Genomic DNA, 11,397 nt, shown 5'->3' with positions numbered 1-11,397 from the left:
ATATATATATATGTATACTATATATAAGCTATATTCGATTTATATACTATATATACATCTTAAGATATACTATATATACATGTATATCTACTATATATATATCTAGTATACTTAGTATATCTTAAGATGTATATGTAGTATAGTATATCTACTATATATATCTAGTATACTATGTATATATAGTATATCTTAGGATGTATATATAGTATAGTATATATAGTATATCTTAAGATGTATATAGTATAGTATATATAGTATATCTTAAGATGTATATATAGTATATCTTAGTATACTTAGTATATCTAGAATAGACTATAGTATAGTATATATATAAGCTTATATATATATATATATATATGTATGTATATATATAGTATACTATATATAAGCTATATTCGATTTATATACTATATATACATGTATATCTACTATATATATCTAGTATACTTAGTATATCTTAAGATGTATATGTAGTATAGTATATCTACTATATATATCTAGTATACTATGTATATATAGTATACCTTAAGATGTATATATAGTATATCTTAAGATGTATATATATAGTATAGTATATCTTAATATGTATATATAGTATAGTATATATAGTATATATAGTATATCTTAAGATGTATATATAGTATAATATATATAGTATATCCTAAGATGTATATGTAGTATAGTATATCTACTATATATATCTAGTATACTATGTATATATAGTATATCTTAAGATGTATATATAGTATAGTATATATAGTATATCTTAAGATGCATACATAGTGTAGTATATATAGTATATCTTAAGATGTATATATAGTATAGTATATATATTATCTCTTAAGATGTATATGTAGTATAGTATATCTTAAGATGTATATATAGTATAGTATAGTATATATATAAGCTATATATATATATATATATATATATATATATATATATATATATATATGTATTTATACTATATATAAGCTATATTCGATTTATATACTATATATACATCTTAAGATATACTATATATACATGTATATCTACTATATATATCTAGTATACTTAGTATATCTTAAGATGTATATGTAGTATAGTATAATATATATATAGTATATTTTAAGATATATATATAGTCCAACATTTTATTTTATTATTTTAAAAAAAAAAAATAAAAAAATTAGCCGTTGGGCCCGTTAAGGGGACCGGTCCGGTCCCGGGTCTGGCGGGCCAAATCATAGGACCGGCCCACGAGACCGGACCAGACCCTCTAAAACCGGACCATACGTTCTTGGCCCGTTTAACCGTCTGGCCCGCGGTCCTGGGCCGGTCCCGGGCCTGGACCGGCCCACTTGCCAGGCCTATCTCACTATAACTTCGCTAGCCAATTTATGATGCTGACCAACATGTATATGATTGCATTTCCAGTACTTTTTAGCTCATTAGGAATAGCCTCAATTGCATACTCTGGACTCTGGAGGAATATAATTTAATTTGTGCATAGGAATTCTTGTATGTTAATGTTTTTTTTTTAGAAATAGGAAGTAGTTATATTAATATTAGATGGGCACAGAAATATTACAAACCATAGTTATGACACTTAGGGCACATTGATTTCCAAGTCTAGCAAAAAACTGTTACAAACTGCCAAATCTGCTCTTCCTACAACTGTAAACCTGTAACATTCTGTTGTAAATAGCAATTTCAATTTTTACACTTCTTTTCTTTTTGCCTATGGCCAGGAAAAGGTAGAAAAGGACAGAAAAGGAGAGTAGTAAATTCTTTAACATGTAATACTGTATCATATCCGATCCGACACGCCCATTTGACACCCCTAACTGCATGCAATAGCTTCTGTACAATCAATGTCGGCTCAGGACGTTGCGGAACCCGCCGTCATTCAACGACCCGATTTGTTGGGCTGGTTCGGTAAATTGGGGGCAAATATGTACCCGAAAGACTAATGCATGCTCTCGACGAGCTCAAAACCGCCTTCAGTTCGCTCGCTACCGACCATGACTTTCAGGTGTTTGATTTTTTGCATTCTTAAATTGCTGATTAAGTTTTATTTTTTGAGTATTGGAATGAGATTGGGCCCAATTAGAGCGAAATGGGTAGAGTAGAAGATTCATATAGTTGAGACAAGTTAGTTTTGGGATTGAGATGTACTTGATGTTATTGTTTTTTTAACCGCAATATGCATTTTGTAAGAAGAGCAGATCTGATTGATTGGACGTTACAACCGGCTATATTGTTTTCCCGGAGTTAGCCACGTATTATTAGATGTCTAACCCTTTTCTATTTTTCTCTTATCCTTTGAAATATGAATAGTGAAACTGACCAAAAAAGAAGCTATTCTTTTAGTTATTATTCAATCGTGAAATGATGAAACTAGTGGACTAGTATTTCTTGATATCCAAAGTCTGTGTCTTTATAACATGATGAAATAGGTGGGCACAAATTAGCAAATTCCTGAGAACTAGCTTCAAATGCATATATTGTGCGTGTTTTAAAATAAAGTATACAAATTTGCTTTAAGCATAATTTCTTAGTGCATGAGCTACAATTTTGTTGGCAATTTAGTATAATTGAAGTGTTTATTCTGATATAAACAGTTGTAGCTATGACTTCTGAGCTTATTCACTTGACCCCCTTTTTTCAAATTTTTATTTTTCATTTGACTTGGGATTTAGATAACAACAACAACAACAACTCAGTAAAATCTCACTAATGGGGTTTGGGGAGGTTAGTGTGTACGCAGACCTTACCCCTACCCCAAAAGGAGTAGAAAGGCTGTTTCTGAAAGACCCTCGGCTCAAGAAAACAAAAAGACAAAAGGACAAAAGGAGACAGTATTAGTATCACCACAACAATCATAGGAAAAATAGGAACACCATGAATTACATAAGAAAGATGAAAAACAAAACGATAGCTAGTAAATATGACATGCACTGAAAAGCGAAGTAGTAAAACACAACATTGTCACTAGCTATCTTAGACAAAAACCCTACATGGCTAGTCCCACAATGGTATGAAGTAAGTCAAGACTCAACTACATCCTAACCTACAACTCTAATACTCAACCTCCACATCTTCCTATAAAGTGTCATGTCCTCGGGAATCTGGAGCCTCACCATATCCTGTATGATCACCTCTCCCCAATACTTCTTAAGCCGCCCTATACCTCTTCTCGTGCCCTCCACAACCAGCCGCTCATACCTCCATACCAGAGCATCTGGGCTTCTCCTTTGAACATGTCCGAACCATCTAAGCCTCGCTTCCCGCATCTTGTCATCAATGGGATCCACATGCACCTTCTCCCGAATAAAATCATTCCTAATCTTATCTATTCTAGTGTGCCCACACATCTATTTCAACATCCTCATTTCTGCTACTTTCATCTTCTAGATATGTGAGTTCTTAACGGGCCAACACTCAGCCCCATACAATATGACCGGTCTAACCACCGCTTTATAGAACTTACCTTTGAGTATTGGTGGCACTCTCTTGTCACACAGGACTCTAGATGCTAACCTCCACTTCATCTATCCTACCCCAATACGGTGTGTGATATCCTCGTCGATCTCCCCTCTACCCTGGATAACCGAACCAAGGTACATGAAGCTTCCTCTACTCGGGATGACCTGTGATTCAAGCCTCAAATACACGCCCACTTTCCCTGGCTCAGCGCTGAATTTACACTCCAGGTATTCCGTCTTCGTCCTGCTCAGCTTGAAACCCTTAGACTCAAGATCCTGTCTCCAAACCTCTAGCCTCTCGTTAACACTGGCTCGCGACTTATCAATCAGAACTATATCATCGGCGAATAGCATGCACCATGGAACCTCCACTTGAATATGGTGTGTTAACGCGTTGGTCACCAGGGCGAATAAGAACGGACTGAGCGCAGAACCTTGGTGTAACCCCATTACAATCGGAAAATGCTCAGAGTCGCCTCCTACTATCCTAACCCGAGTCTTAGCCCCATCATACATGTACTTAATCGCCATAATGTAGGGAGCCGACACACTTTTTGCCTCCAGGCATCTCGAGAGAACTTCTCTAGGAACCTTGTCATACGCTTTCTCTAGGTCAATAAAGACCATGTGCAGATCCTTCTTCCTCTATCTGTACAGTTCCACCAACCTCCTAACAAGGTGTATAACTTTTGTAGCCGAACGACCCAGCAAAATTCCGAACTGGTTGTCGGATACAGTCACTGTCATCCTCACCCTCACTTCAACCACTCTCTCCCACACTTTCATGGTATGACTGACTTGGGATTTAGAGAACCCTTAATTTTTGTAATTGCCTTAAAGGAGAAACTATTTAGTATTTGAATGAAAATAATTTGAACAGTTCTGAACATATAAAGAGGATTGATAAGTCGACTCGAATCGTTATGAGATTGTGGTGTAGTTGATTGATTTCAATTGTTTTACATCAGGCAGACTTGTTATGACCCCTATAGAAATTCTAACTCATTGACATGATTTATGCTGACTGCAGAAAGAACTAAAAGGAATATTGAGAGATTATGTTAGCAGAGAGAGCCCTCTTTATTTTGTCGAGCGGCTTACTGAGCATTACAAACGTGCAGATGGTGAAGGACCATTGATCTACTTGAAGAGGGAAGATCTAAACCACACTGGTGCCCACAAAATCAATAATGATGTTGCCCAGGCTTTGCTTGCCAAGCGCTTGGGAAAGAAATGCATTATTGCTAAGACAGGGACTGGTCAGCACACGGTGTTGCCACTGCTACTGTCTGTGCTCGGTTTGGTTTGGAGTGTGTTATTTATATTGGTGCTCAAGATATGGAGAGACGAGCACTGAATTTCTTCAGAATGAGGCTGCTTGGAGCTGAGGTTTGTGTCCTACATTGTGGATTGTTTGTTCTGTTCTTAGCATACTTCAGGAGAGATTTTGAAAATTTCTACAAGGAGTTCACTGATTGACTTTTGCAGCTTCACCTAAAATCTCTAGAAGTGCAACCTTTTATTAACTGAATTGGCTACCCTCAGTGAGACTAACAGGAAAAATTGTGTGGTTTCTTCTCTATGCTCCATGGATGAATTATAGGTTCAAGGAACAAATGAATAAAGGGCTCCCGCTATGCGCGGGGTCGGAAAAAGGGTCGTACCGTAAGGGTTTATCGTACGCAACCTTACACAGTGTATGCGTGCAAAATATTGGTAAATGGGAAAAATAGAATATGCTATGAATTTTTATGAACTTGGAGAGTAGGGCTTAGATGTGTACTGATGAAGAGAGTGCATCTTCTTAAAATCCATGAATCAGTCAAGTAAATTGAAGGTAGCATGAAGTTTAACTAAACAAATTATTGATCTGCAATGCTTGTGAGAGCTATCTTTGTTCTTGAGCTTGACTATCTTAATACCAAAACCTCAACTACCAACTAGAAATGGATGAAGGCACAAGGTTACCCCCAATTAGTCTTGATATTGATCGTTTTCTTTTTTGGATAAATTTCCCTGCCTCTATTTTGATCTGAAGACCACTCGTCATTCTGCTAATGGCTTAATAACAGAAGTTTACATGTACCATTACTTGTTTTCTGTGATATATTCCTGTAGATGGTCAATCTTCAGTTCATATTTTCCATCCTCTTGTTGCAACGCATGTTCATATTTCAAATCATGGTTTGCTATTCGATGGGGATAATTACATAAGTATATCTATTGCAGGTTGAAACTGTAACTTTTTCTTTTGCATTTGAGTCAATTTTTCTGATATTTAATTAGCTTCCCAAAATTTACATGTAGGTTAGAGCTGTCCACTCTGGAACTGCTACGCTCAAGGATGCTACTTCAGAAGCTATAAGGGATTGGGTTACAAATGTCGAAACAACTCATTACATACTTGGTTCTATTAGACCACATCCTTACCCCATGATGGTTAGGGGGTTTCATGCAGTGATCGGTAAAGAAACGAGGAAGCAATCATTAGAGAAGTGGGGTAGGAAGCCAGATGTGCTTGTTGCATGTGTTGGAGGAGGTTCAAATGCTAGGGGACTGTTTCATGAGTTTGTTGATGACAAATATGTGAGGCTGATTGGGGTGGAGGCAACAGGTTTTGGTCTAGACAGTGGTAAACATGCTGCCACTTTGACAAAGTGAGAGGTGGGTGTTCTTCATGGAGCTATGAGCTATCTACTGTAGGATGAAGATGGGCAGATAGTTGAGACCCACTCTATCAGTGCTGGGTAATAACTTGAACTTTACTTGTTACCAAAGTGCTCATTATGCTATTACGAAATCCTGAATGGGATAGGCATATCGCTATGAATTATGTCTTCTAACTGGTTTTCTCCCTGGTTATTAGGTTGGATTACCCTTGAGTTGGGCCAGAATACAGCTTCTTGAAAGATTTGGGGAGAGCAGAGTACCATAGTATCACAGATGAGGAGGCTTTGGAAGGTGATAAGTGATTTCACTTACTCTTAGTTCAAAGCTTTGCGTATAATTTGGATCCCTTCGAAGTTATTATTTTCTAGTCTGTAACTGGCTTCCACTTTTGTTGCATTTTTTTGACGTATCAAATAAATCCATTCAAGTTTCACTTATGTCTTTATGTTTGCAGCCTTCAAAAGGTTATCTCGGTTAGAGGGCATTATCCCCGCTCTGGAAACATCTCATGCTCTGGCCTACTTAGAGAAGCTGTGTCCAACTCTTCCGAATGGAACTAAGGTTGTGCTTAACTACAGTGGTAGAGGATATAAGGACATTCAGACTGCTATTAAATATTTGAAGGTTTGATGGAGCTCCCTGGTAATGCTTGGCCTAGTGAAATATCATTCTATTGAGTTATTCTTTCGGTTGTTATTGTTGAGACTTTGCGTACATTGTGGTTGAGCCGATGGATCCTTATTGTGAAATTCTGTTATTGTTTATTTTCTCTGACAAGTTGTGATATTGGGCACTTGAGGTGCGATTTGTGATACGTTGTGATATTGATACGCATGCGGTGGTATAACGCCTGGGGGTTAAAATGCATGCAGTGAGATAAGGTGGGTTTGATATGCGTGGCTAGTAGGGGAACTACTAGAAGCCATGATGTGTGATAAGATGGGCTAAAACGCGGGATGCTATTTCGGAAAAAATAATTTTCAAAACATAATGTAAAGGCTCCCGCGGTGATATAACCAAAAACTGTGAGTTACTTTTGTGATTTGGGACTACGAGGCGGTACCTCGGCAGTGACCTTTGTTGATCTTTCTCTATTTGCTGTACTTGTCTTGGTTGTTTGTTTCCTTAACATGTCAATCCTTGTTTCCTTCGGTGTTGTATTATCTGCCTTGATTCTGTGTAGTTAACTTTTGGTAAATTCCTCATTTGTTTTATTTCCATTGTCATTCCCATTGTATTGTTATATCTTTCGTCCTGTTTCTTATTATTTCCAGTAGGGCCTTGGCCTGACCTCGTCACTACTCTACCGATGTTAGGCTTGACACTTACTCGGTATCGTTGTGGTGTACTCATACTACGCTTCTGCACATCTTTTTGTGCAGATCCAGATACTTCTTATCAATCCCGGCACTAGTGAGCTGAGTTTGTATTTGGAGACTTCAACGTACACTTGCCCGCATCCGCAGGCCTCGGAGTCCTATTATAACCCTTTTTATATTTTCCCTTCTTTACTAGACACAGTTGTATATGATTGATTTATGCATTGTCATAGGGCTTGTGACTTTGACTTATATTACGCCGGGTTTTGGTTATGGACTTACACTACTAGAAATTCGCTAAAAACCGACCAAAAATACTGACCAACGTTGGTCGGTTATGGCAAATTACCGACCAAAACGCGACCATTACGGTGTGGACGGTGTTTTGATGGTCGGAATGGCTTATCGATCAAAGTTGGTCGGAAATTACAGACCAACTTTGGTCGGTATATTGAAATGACCATCTGACAAGTTTAATTACTTATCGACCAACTTTGGTCGGAAATATATTTTATTAATTTAATTTTACCGACCAAAGTTGGTCGGTTTAACTAAATTATATTTTTTTATTAATTATTAAAATTAAAAAAAACTGACCAACTTTGGTCGGTAATTGAAAGTATATATTTTTTAAAAATAATTAAAATTAAACATTACCGACCAACTATGGTCGGTAATCTCAACAATGCAAGAAAAATACCGACCAAAGTTGGACGGTAGTGTTGAATTCTGGGAATTCAATGTTCATTAACCGACCAACTTTGGTCGGTATTTTGGAATAATTTTATTTATTTATTAAAAACCGACCAACTTTGGTCGGTTTTTCTGGGTTTAATTTTGGCATAAAATGCCTGTTTTGGCAGCTAAACCACCTGCGAGCATACCAATACAACAACACAACAACAACCACAAAAACACAACAACAACAACAACAACAACACAACAACAACAACCAAATCACCAGCTGGATGACTACGGATGAATTCCTTCACGTTACTTTGGTAGCGACCCTATATTATTTTAAATTAAATCAGTATTTCAAGTTTTTTATAAAAGTAAATTATAATACTTAAATAAAATTGAAAGCTTACATATGCAGTCGAGGTCCGGTCCTCGACCCACCTATCTCGATCCCCCTCTTTCTTCTTCTTCACAACATGTGTCTCCTTGAATAGCTCATCATGACTCATTGGACGCCCATACTTCTTTTCCTGAAAACAAATTAATTTAGTTAATAAACAGAATAGATATACTTAGAAAAGTAAAATAATTTAAGCAATTACGTACCGATCTTCTTTTTATTGTCCCTAGGCCGATCACACCTCCAGTGTGCAAGGATCCCTTCTCGGATGCGCGAGCTTTCTTTCCTTTTTTGCTCCTCTCTAAGAACTCTACGGTAAGCCATTGCCTTTGCAAATCATTCCACAAATTCTCAAGTAACTAGCCATGCCTCTTGTTCTTCTTTCTAGCATCCGAAAAAGCATCCGCCAATCTCTTGCGAGCTTTATGATGAAAATTTGTAGCCACTTCCGCACTATAGCGGTCTTCCCATACACACTTGCTATGTATTTAAAAAGTTAAATATTACATGGAAACATCATAAATATAAATTATTAAACTATTTAGAAGAATATTTATACCTTAAATTGATTGAAAATTTGCTCCTTCAGTGAGAATGGGAAATCAGTCCAAGTCGCATAAGGGCCATCATAAAGCTTTCTGATAGCATTGGTGATTATCCTCTAGTCTTATTACCCGGCCTGAACCTGCAATTTAACAATAAAAACACATTAATAACTTAGTAAAAATGTTACAAATCAATAGACGCAAAAATAATGAATAACACTTACCCATCACCCTCAGGGACTATGATGATCCTGCCATATCGATCATAATGCACTACCTCGTCATCACCATTCGAAGCATGTGTATCAGAGGCATGTGAAGACGGTGTAGGCGGGTCAGAGCTAATGCCTCCCAGGCGAAGGCCTGCAATAGATGGAGTCGATGATGAAGATGGTTGCGATCCCTGTGACTGCGACATAGCTGGATGCGACCCAAGTGGATGTGATACCGATGGCTGTGACCCGAGTGGCTGTGACCCGAGTGGCTGTGACATGGGTGGATGCGATCCATGTGGCTGTGATATGTAGGGATGTGATCCATGTGGATGTGATGCAGATGGCTGTGAGGCAGCTGGACTGTATGTCGGACGTATAGTCCTGTGGCCCTGTGATGGAAGACTGGGTGTCTGAATGAAGGTGTACGGCTCGTGATGCTGTGGCAGCTCAGTATAGCCGTGTGGTGGAGGATAAGACATAGGCATCTCTGAAAAGGGTGGACAAGAGGGAGTATTATTTTCTACCCTCCTCTTTCCCTTCCTACCCTTTTCTCGACCCCGAGAACTAGTAGGGTCATTGTTACCTTGACCCTTGCCTGCCATCTGCATAATATAATACACATTTAGATTGAAACATATAAGAAACTAGCTATAAAACGAGAGTGCTTTAAAAAACCAACTTTTTAATCCTCATCGACGTATTGTTCCTCGTCCGAGAATTCTTCGTCCTCACTTGTTTGAGCTTCATCAGTTGATTCTTCGTCCTCATTTTCTATAATTGTTACTTCATTTATATCAACTTCTTCCAATATGCGTTCAGGATGTTCCAAATCATTTTCTAACTGATCGTCCACTATTTGGTGAACATTGGAGATATCGTTTTGATATGCAACATCTAACACATTCTCGACTTCCACCCTACCTACAGGCTTAGTTTTTATTACAACCCACCAATCGGACTTATTCCGCCGCAATGAATAAGGAGCATAATACACTTGCCTAACGTTATGTGCAATTATGAAAGGATCATAGCGATCATACTCCCTCGTATGATTAACCTCAATTATGTTGTATTGGTTGTGTACTCTTGTACCTCTTGTTGGATTTGGGTCAAACCACTTGCATCTAAAGAGTATCAATTTCTTATATGGCCAACCTGTATATTCTAGTTGTAATATTTCTTTGACCACACCATAATAATCAATATCTCCAACTTGGTTGCCATCACCACCTTGAACCCACACCCCGCTGTTGTTGCTATTTTTATTTTTAGAGCAATCCTCTGTATGAAACTTATAACCATTCACTACGTACTTAGACATTGATTTACACCATTATTTGGATTATTTACCTACATAGAGTTAAAAAAAGTCATAAGTTAGCACAACTGATGAATCAATTTTTATACATTCACTACATATGTGTATATATATATATATACACTTACAAACTGTTTGAACCACGTATCAAATCTCGTATATACAACATCATAGCCAAATTGACCCATGAAGTGACTGTGACATATCAAATATTTTTAGTAGTTGCATCAATATGTAGTCACAGTAAATTTTACATTTTGATAACTAATAAATCAATACTTACTTGAGAAATGGTACAACTTCGGGACAATTTAGCAACACATGAAGTGTAGCTGACTTGTACTCCATATCACTCAAACTTCTCTTTCTAACATCCTTAGAACATCGGCCTGGTTGATTGAATATGGACATTGGTGGATATAATGGATCATTCACACATTCGACCGTGTGCCTATTGGGCCTATTCCTAGAACATGGCACGTTACTCTCAAAATAATAAGAACAAAAATGTGCAGTTTCCTTTGCAAGATAGGCTTCGCATATAGATCCTTCAATCTTATTCCTCTGCTTAACAAATTATTTGCATTTGCCAATTGTCCTACATAATCTCATGTTAGCCAAGAACATTCAAATAAAATAGAATATTACATCAAACTTATAATATTACCTCTCAAAGGGATACATCCATATGCATTGAACATGCCCTTCAAGTCGTGCCTCGTGTACAAGGTGTATTGGAAGGTGTTCCATCACATCAAAGAAACTACATGGGAATATTT

The 11,397-nt window shown here is 37.3% G+C and overlaps 1 pseudogene; it reads left to right on the top strand.

Moving 5' to 3' along the window:
* The first annotated feature begins 1,539 nt into the window (after positions 1 to 1,539).
* LOC104119374 (tryptophan synthase beta chain 2, chloroplastic-like) lies at positions 1,540 to 7,370 on the top strand (annotated as a pseudogene).
* Positions 7,371 to 11,397: the final 4,027 nt, after the last annotated feature.

This window comes from Nicotiana tomentosiformis, chromosome 6 (assembly GCF_000390325.3).
Source record: "Nicotiana tomentosiformis chromosome 6, ASM39032v3, whole genome shotgun sequence".
Taxonomy (NCBI): Eukaryota; Viridiplantae; Streptophyta; class Magnoliopsida; order Solanales; family Solanaceae; genus Nicotiana; species Nicotiana tomentosiformis.
This window is presented reverse-complemented; position numbering and strand designations above follow the sequence as displayed.